Source organism: Tamandua tetradactyla, chromosome 11, assembly GCF_023851605.1.
Source record: "Tamandua tetradactyla isolate mTamTet1 chromosome 11, mTamTet1.pri, whole genome shotgun sequence".
Lineage (NCBI taxonomy): Eukaryota > Metazoa > Chordata > Mammalia > Pilosa > Myrmecophagidae > Tamandua > Tamandua tetradactyla.
This window is the reverse complement of record NC_135337.1, coordinates 25103494-25113089: the sequence shown is the minus strand read 5'-3', so window position 1 is coordinate 25113089 and position 9596 is coordinate 25103494. Positions and strand designations below refer to the sequence as shown.

At 36.1% G+C, this 9596-nt stretch overlaps 1 long non-coding RNA gene across 1 annotated transcript; it reads left to right on the top strand.

The window, feature by feature from the left end:
• Positions 1–204: 204 nt before the first annotated feature.
• On the top strand, positions 205–4427 carry LOC143649429 (uncharacterized). Its single transcript, XR_013158990.1, has 3 exons — positions 205–305; positions 468–658; positions 4361–4427. It is a non-coding gene; the product is annotated as an uncharacterized LOC143649429 (long non-coding RNA).
• The last annotated feature ends 5169 nt before the right edge of the window (positions 4428–9596 follow it).

The window sequence follows — 9596 nt, the reverse complement described above, 5'->3', positions numbered from 1 at the left end:
AGGTGTAAAGATTTAATTCATTTATGCTGATAAGATCTCTAGGAAAGAGGCCTTGTGTAAGGAAACCCACCTAAATGTCGTAAGTAGAGAACATAATTGCATTCATGTTCATTTTTGAATAAATTCTACCTGGTAAACTGTGACTGAGTCTCATTAAAACAAGTAGTAAGAGTCTGTGCTAACAAATAACAGTTTTTTTTTTTTAGTGTGTATTTGCTTCTACAAGATTAAAATCCTGTTTCTGGGAAGGGCTGCCAATGACATGTTTAAAAGACCCATCTTAACAGGAAAAGTTACAAAGCCAAGTTTGTTTAATTGCATGTCACCTTTTGGTTTTGACAAAATATAATGGCACAAGTTGCTAGTAAACTTAATTATGCAGATTTATTTTAGCTTAACAAAATATATGCTATATGGAGTAAGTAGTTAGTGATGAGCCAAGTTTTAACTTGATTTTTTTTTTGCAGTGAAAATGCTCATGCGAGAATGATTTAAATTAATGAAATTTACCAGTATACTTCCCCAAAGCAATTTTATACTGGAAAAATACCTCTTTTTGTGGTTCAAAAAAAAAGTGCAAGGACCTCTTTTCAACCTGTATATAAATTTGCTAAAATCATGTCAACTCTTTATTTGGCCCTGCACCTCTGCCAAGACTGTAAGTACTCCATAACTAATATAGCTCAACTTTTTCCAAGCCATTTCTTAGAATTATGCATTGTATACAAGGCACAGAGAACATTAACTAAGTGAAGATTCATGATCTTTTTTTCTTTTTATTTCTTTTTTGTTGTGCATGGGCAGGCACTGGGAATCGAACCCGTGTTTCCGGCATGGCAGGCTTCTGCCTGCTGAGCCACCATGACCTGCCCTCATGACCTTTTGATGGTCCTTCTTCCACCCCTGTGCTATTTTTTTTTTTTTTCCATTTCCTTCAGTGCCATCACCCTTCTTTCAGGCATATAAAAGGAAAAAACAGGGTGCCACCTCTGGCTCTTCCTTCTCCTTTAGTGTTGCCCACTTAGTGATCTGACTCTCCTATTCTTTCTTCAATATTTTCTTCTGTCAGTGCTTCCTGTCCATTCTCATCTCTGTCACTCCTTTCCAGGTCTTCACATCCAGGTGAAGATGATCACCTTTTCACTCACCTCTTGGTCTTCCTCCCCTCATCCAATCCATTATATATGATTAACCTTCCTAAAATACTGGTTTTGTTACTGTGCTGCTCAAAAATTTCCCAGGTACAGCCTAAGAGAAAAAGTTCTAGCCTGGTCTTTAGCCTTTCCCTGGCAATTCAACTTTGCTTTTCATTCTAGTCAAGCTTGTCACTGTCTCCTGACTATTGCATTTTCTGCCCTGATTTCCAGTTTTTACTCTTTATGCTCCTATTTCCTGTTGTTCCTTCTCTCTAATCGAATATTTCCCAGTGATTATGACACAGCTGAATCCTAACTCCTTTATACAGCTTGTCTAAGTCTCTCAGATCTAGTAGATCTACCACTTCAGAGCAGAAAGGGATCTCAGAAACGATGTAAATGGAGCTCCCTTCTGTACACAAAAAAAGAAATTGAGTCCCAGAAAAGGTTAACTAGTTTATGACAACATGGTGATTTCAGCCCTTTCCCTTACCTTCCTCTTATACCTTTGCTTTTCTGGCCTATTTAGAGAAACAATAGTATTTAAGAGTTAAATGTCTCTCTTTGTGGTGATTAAGGACAAACTGACTTGGATTACTGTTGAACTGTTTTCATAAATGCAGGTCTCATTTTGCTCTCTATTCAGTAAGCTCTGGAATCTTGTGTCACATTTGGTTCATGCTAAGCCCACTTAAGCATTGAATAAATATTTGTGTGTTAGAGGACTTAAATGTGTACTTTAAAATTCTATCCTCAATACCAATAGGGGCCCTATATTTTGTTAACCTGTTTCAGTTGAAAATGAAATTACATATTATTCCTGAAGACCAAAAAACTGTTTAAGTGGTCCACATTTATCTATGTGAGGTAGCAAAGGGAATGGAAGATAGAAATGAGTTAGAACGTAGAATTCAGCCGTTTAGATTAAGAATTAACACCCAATACATTGGTGCAGGTTGCACAATGAAAGATAATTTTTGAAATAAAATGAAGGTAAAACATTTTGCCAAATGATTGGATTTTCTTCAAAATCATTTTCATTATATTTGATTATGTGTTATCAGTTAAGGGGAGATATTAGTATATGTGTAGCAATGCTGTTATCCTGTTGTTAAATAAGAGACTTTTTATTTTCTTTCTCAAAATCTAGTCTGTAGTTTAGAACACCTGGGAATGGTTAACATCTATCTATCCATGCAAGCTTTTTAACTATAGAAAGACACACATGAAATCTATCTCCTCTTGCAATCAAATAAATTCTACATTGAAGAGACATCAACTCCTCATATCTCCCCATTAGTGTCAAGCTAAAAATTATCCATAGAATCAGCAAAATCTAAATATAACAACAAAGCAAACATTTTGAATATAGGAGAGAAAAACGTATTAGCTTTAAGTTCTACCTTGATAATAAGCAATAGTGATGACTTTTAAGAGTTCATCCAAAATCAATGACACAAATCTGATTTTTTAAAGTGTCACTTACCATCCTGAAAAAGTCTACATGTAACATCGCATTTCACACTTTTTGTAAGTCTTGGAAAGACATGATATTTTCCTGGTTTTGTCAGCAGTGAAAATGCCTTCACACAGGACTGTAGCTGATGACATTGTAGTGAAAGCTCTCCAAACACTAATTGGAAATTAAAAAAAATCTTGACAACACCTCACTGCATCATAGTTATGTTTCATCACCTTAGACATTCATTATCACTCACTACATCCACATACGTTAATGTGGAAACGTTATTTAGAATTGCCTTATATTGCAGAGTCAAGACGTTTCTCTTTTTTTTAAATCTTGTTGATTTTTTTGATGGTTAACAACTTGTAATCTCAAATTGCAATTCTATAAATAGCTTATCACACAAAACAATATACAAGTCCTCAATTTTTTGTTAAAAATACTTCAACGAATGTTCTTCCAAAGAAAGATATGAAATACATTGGTTTCCTCACAAAATTAAGAAAAACATATTCTTGACTCTCTTTAGACTTGCGGGCTGATAGGAAGATCAACATTTGTCAGGTGACTTTAACATTTTTACCATGTGTAAACTAGAAATATGAATGCACATTTTAGTGGTATGTGAGGACTAATGAGAAACTATTGAAAGCAATTCATAGAGTTTATTTCAGTTTTTGAATGCAAAAACTAGCAAGAAGAAAAAGTAGTGCTCTGTTTGCACACGGGGCCATAAGGAATATGGAATATGATAAGGATTTAGTAAAGTCCCCTCTGCTGGCTCTCCCCTTTGTATCATATAAAGGGTTATTTCAAGTGCAGCTGCAAAATATTAACAGAAAAAGAAAAAGAAAGTCTCAAATTGTACCTGATTCATAGAAGAAACTTTGCAGTGCATGCTGCGTATACAAATACAGATAATACCTCTGGCTATAGTATACTTTGTAGCTTTAACTTGAGTTCTGGTGTCACCGGTTCCTTCGCACAGCAAACAAATAAAAAACCATCAAACAGGTTTAGAACAGCCACAGCATGCGTGGAGACTTTCCAAATGAAATCCCTTCCCTGTTTTCCTCCTAAAGTGCATGCAAACGATGTCACGTGTTGTAAGTCATGATACTGTTTACCGATATCAATCCTCCTTTCTTCCTTTGCATTCATCCACCTATTTACTTCTGCATGAAGACAGTAACAATAACAGTGTATATGGCTACTAAACATGTTAGGATGATAGAAGAGGTTATAATTAGTTCCCTAAATACTTCATGTACTATCTTACACAGTTACAAATTTTTGAACTGGAAATAAAGATGTGCTTATCATTTATTACCCTTACCTATTTATTTGTTAACCAAAGTAAGTTCAAGTTTTGCATGATGGCAGCTAATGCTCATTGCCCTCTAAGTTGGCTGATCAGTGGTTGAATTACTCCAGTGAATATATTTTTTGGCTGACACTGGCATTAACTCACTCTTAAAGCACAGACCACACTTCCAAAGCTGATGTTCATAACTCCTGACTCTGTAAACACAACATCCTCGAATCAAGTATTTCTCAAGTATCCTATAAAAGTTCAGCAGCTTGTTTTGCTTCATTAGTCTACTCCTAACCAGTGGAGATTCCTTACTGCAGGTTACAATGCATTCAACTTCTCCATTTCAGATACTGAGTGGGTGTTCTCTCTCTCTGACAAGTTGCTAACCAATGTAATCCTCATATCAGCTCTCTGAAGTAGATACCATTATTTTCTCTGTTTTAGAGATGAGAGAACTGAACTACAAGGAAGCTCAGAAATTTTCTTAAAGCCGGAGCTACTTCAGTGCCCCATAGCTGGTAAGATTCTAAGCAGTCTGCTGCAGGTCTAGACTCCTGACCAATTCACCATACTGGCTCTTACACTTTGTAAATCCTTCCCAGACAAGTTCCCACAGTCGCTCAGAGATCAGAAAAAAGAAACAGGACTGCTGTGTTTTTCCCCTTCACTTTTAGCAGCTTGGGACAAGAGTGATACATGAGGATGCGGATAAAAAAATGAAGCACTTTAAGGCATCATTTAGGGGCTTATAAAATATGAAATCATCTAAATATGTATTATGTATGGCTGAAGAGCTGCTTGGTGAATAACATCCTTCTCCATTTGTGAACCTCTCTCTTTTTAGATTTTTTTTTTTCTGTAAGGAAAAAAATATCTCCTGTGGTGACGACCGCCAGACACGAAGTAGAAGTGTACTTTGCATTTCTTTCAAGGCTGTTTGGCTGAAAGTATGTTATACCACGTATCAGTTCGGCCAAAATTATATAAGCTAAAGAATATTTCATCAGTGTGGAAGTAGAAAAGCTATTAAAAAAGGCCAAGAAGGGGGTGCAAGGGTAGTTCCGTGGGAGAATTCTTGCCTGCCATGCGGGAGACCCAGGGTTGATTCTGGGCCCGTGCACTTCCCAAACAAACAAGCAGACAAACAAATGAAAAACCATCAAACGAAAAATTCAGCATTGGTACTGCAACAAGGGGATACTCACATGGAAAAAGAATGAAATGTGAGCCCCACAATAGAGAGAAAAAATGACCCAGAAAGTTTGTTTAGTGCATCATGATTGGATGATTGGCAATGAAATTATTTGTATATATGAAAATGTCATAGTTCGCCTGGCTGCTGTCACAAATACAACATTATGGGTTAGCTTACAAAGCAATCATTCATTATCCCGCAGTTTCAGAGGCTGGAAATCCAAAATTAAGGTATTAGAAAGGCAATGCTACAAATCTGTAGCATTCTGGGTTGCATCAATCCAGAGGATTCTTTGATTGTTATCTCTTCTTCCCATCACATGCTGACCTTTCTTTTCTTGTGTCTTCTCTTTTAGTTTCCAATGACTTCTGGCTTCTTACTCTTCTCTGTGGTTTTCGTTTCCTATTTCCACTTACTTCTGACTTCTGACTCCTCAGTCATTCAGTCATATGGTTTAAGACCTACTTTGAATCAGTTGGGCCACACTTTAACTAAAAATAACATCTTCAAAGGGTCCTGTGTACAAATTGGTCCACATTCATAAGAACGTGGATTAAAATTAAGAACATGTTTTTTAAGGCTGTATGTCATTCACTCTACCACATAAAATATTGCTAAAAGTTTCTTGGTGATAGGTGCACTATATTAAGCAGCTAGGAAGGCAAAAGAGCAAAACCTTGTAATTAGAGGATGGAAGCCAAAGGTCACTGTGAGTTACTCCAGTAAGCACCAAACTGTTATTAAAATTAAAGAAACAATTGTATCAAAAAACTCAAAATTCAACCACAAGAAAACAAACAGCCCAATTAAAAATGGGGAAACAATTTAAATAGGCTCTTCACCAAAGGCAAAATATGGATGGAAACAAGCATATGAAAAGATGTTCAAATCATGTGTCATTACGAAATTGCAAATTAGAACAAATGGATACTACTATGCACAATTTAAATGGCTCAAAAAACTGGCTCAAATAAATGCCTCCAAAAAACTGACACTACCAAATGGTAGGGAGGATACGGAACAATGGCAACTTTCATTCATTGTTGGTGGGGAATGCAAAAAGGGACGGATGGCCTCTTTGAGAGATAGTTTGGCAGTTTCTTACAAAGCTAAATATAGTCTTATCATACAACCCAGAAATCATGCTCCCAGATATTTACTCAGTGAACTTGAAAACTACTTATAATCCCATGAAAACACACCAGCACATTTTTAAAGTAGCTTTATTCATAATTGCCAAAAACTAGAAGCAACCAAGATGCCTCTCAGTAATGAATAGACAAGTATGGCACATCCATACAGTGGCAGAATGCTCAGAAATAAAAAGAAATGAGCTATCAAGCCATGAAAAGACATGCATGAACCTTAGTGCATATTGTAAAAGGCAAAAATAAAGAGACCATGAAAAGATGAAGGACTGTCAATAATTTGGGGGAAGGGGAGGGTTGAATAGATGAAGCATAGAAGTTTTATTTTTTTAAGATAGTGAAACTATTCTGTTTATTGCTATAATGGCAGATATGGCATTATATATTTGTGTAAACTCATGGAAATTTACTGCATAAAAGGTGATCCTTAATGTATGCAAATTAAAAAATATTTAGGAGGTTGGGGCAATTCTAGGTTGGAATATAAACTGTCACTGAAAATCTAACACCGTTACAAATGTATGAAACAATTTCACTTAAAGGAAAGGGGTGGGTGGAGGAAGGTACTGGCCTAAGTAATTTTGGAAAAGAGTGGAGTTTGCAAGAATAAAGGCAAAAGGAGCTGCAGATAATCACTATATTCTGGTTAATAAACTCGCTTCCCAAGGGAAGAGGATTCAACAATTCTGCTATGTGTTGGAATAGAACAATTAAGTAGATGGATGGCAGATGATGGGCATGAGATTTTTCATTGTTGGGATGGGAGTTTATATGTAAGTAATGGAAGGAGACTACATTGATCATGAAGCAAAGGATTAGAGTTGGAGACATCAGTTTGGACTCATGTTTTCCTTAATATACATATAGATGTCTTCATATAGAAACATTTGTAGATATGTGTACATATTTGGCTTAGTATGCTCATATATATTTCCTTGCAATATTAGCCAAGAGGGCCTTGATGCAATGACACTCAGTAGCAATAAGCACACCTAGCACCTAGCATCCAGAGCTTGGTTTCATATCCCATATTCCAATTGAATCAAAATAAACCAAACGGGGGCTTCTTAAAAAATATTTAATTCTAGGACAGGAGCAGGAAATATGCAAGATGAGCTTGGAACATCTTCTACTGCCAGAAAATAAGTTACTTCTTAAAAAAAGGGGTATATCACAGGGACAAAGAAAGGAGCAAGCCAAAAGAGCTCCCAATGGTCAAAACTGAAAACAATTTGAGCATAAAAAGAAATCATGTGGCATAGATTATAACAAAAGGCATACTTACATAAATTAATAATTCAATAAATTGAAAAAGGAGGAGAAAGTGACAGATCTCTCATGCAGAATTAGATACTCTGTCCTCAAGGAGGGGGAGCATAACTCTTCATTCCTTAAATTAGGCCCCCTGTGTGACTTCCTTCCAAAGAGTGCAGTATGGAAAGAGGGATGAGGGTGAAGAAATTTTAGCTTAGAGAAACCTGACAAATGCTACCTCAGTCATGTGATCAAGGTCAACATCAACAGTGATAAATCATATTTGAAGTATCTACCCTAGTAGTGAAGAGATGAGAATGAGACTTTACTTGTGTGGTCTTTCTCCCAACAAACCATATCCTTACTCTAATTATGATAAAACGTCAGACAATTTCCAACTGGGGAGATATTCTCCAAACTACCTGAGCAATAATCCTCAAAACTCTCAAGGTCATCCAAAACAAGGAAAGAGAAAACGTCACAACCAAGAGGAGCCTAAGGAAACATGACTACTATATGTAATATGGTGTCTTGGATAGTATCGCTGATCAGAAAAATGACATTAAAGGAAATATGAAAAAATATTAACTAGTTACTACTAATAATGTATTAATATGGTTTCATTATTTTAAAAAGGAGCCAAAATAACATAAAATGTTACCAATAGAAGGAACTAGGTGCAGAGTATATGGAAACTTTATGTACTATCTTACATATTTTCTTTAAATCTAAAACTGTTCTAAAAATAAAGTTATTAATAAAATACAATTGTTACTTCTCAACTAAAAATAATACCAAAAAAATTGCTGAAAAATATCCTTTAAATATGGAATTCTGAAAACAGAGGAGCAGATTCTATCTGAAGCCACAACTATCTGGCACCTTGAAAACATAATAGAAAGTTTATAAATAATAGAAAATTAATAAGAAAGTTAAATGGGATGAGCTTATCACCAAAGGAAATGCTCTAAGAACATGGAAAAAAAAGATAAGGGATTAGTATCTTTGGTAACAAGTGGATCATCCCATTCCCCCAAATCAGAGAAAGAAAATTAATTTAGACTGGCTAAATAGCAAAACCAACTCAGTTGGTATTCCATTCAAGAAAATACCTAATTGGTTTAATTACTTCATATGTTTCTAAAAGGCCTGAAAAATGCCACTGGATTTTAATTTCCTCAAGTGGTAAGAGTATTACACTTTTTTCTTGAGCTATAAAAGCATTACAGAAAATTCCACATATCATAGGTGCATGTTAAATGTTGGTTTAAGATATATAGCTTGTAGAAAACATAGTTCCTTTTTTATCCACTCTCACAACCTCTGCTGTTTAGTTCAAATATTTAGTCTATTTATATTTAATATAATTTCATTGGCTTTTTGGCCCCTTTTATTTCTAAGAATTACAATATGCATCTGTCCATCAGAAAGGAGAGACATCTATTTTCACCTCCAGGGGAAGAGTCCCATCCTATGAGAACTGGAAGAGCATAACAATGCCTACCACCAGAAGCAGCAGTCCTACCCAGGGTCTCAACCCACTCCACTGCTTACAGGTATTGAAGTTGCCAACAAAGGCACAACTCACACATGCACTAGATGGCAAAAAATATTTTACTCCCATTGAGAAGAGACAAAATAAAGTCCCCTTCACTAGTGGCATTGGTCTCTCATGACCAGTGGGTCTCAGTCTATGGCCAATGCAGAGTGATGTTCTAGGTGCAGCACCAATCTCTTGTGCATGCCATAGTGAAGGAACCTTACTCCCTCTCCACTTTAGCTGGACTATCTCCAATGAATGTCTCCATATACTTGGAACAGATAAAAGAGGAAGGAATGTGCTGCACTCCACTCTCTGTTAGGGGAAGTGTTTTATCTCTAGGCACTCCCAAGAAAGAGGTCAGCCCACATTCATCATCCATCCTAGCCTCCAAGCTTACACATCTGGAGTACAGGATTTACTTGTGGTCCTAGGACTACCCCCTCCCACAGCAGTGGGAACTTTCTATAGTGCAGTTAGAATGAATTTTGTATCAGTTATAATAAAATGTAAAAACCTTTTATTTGTATATTCCATTTACCC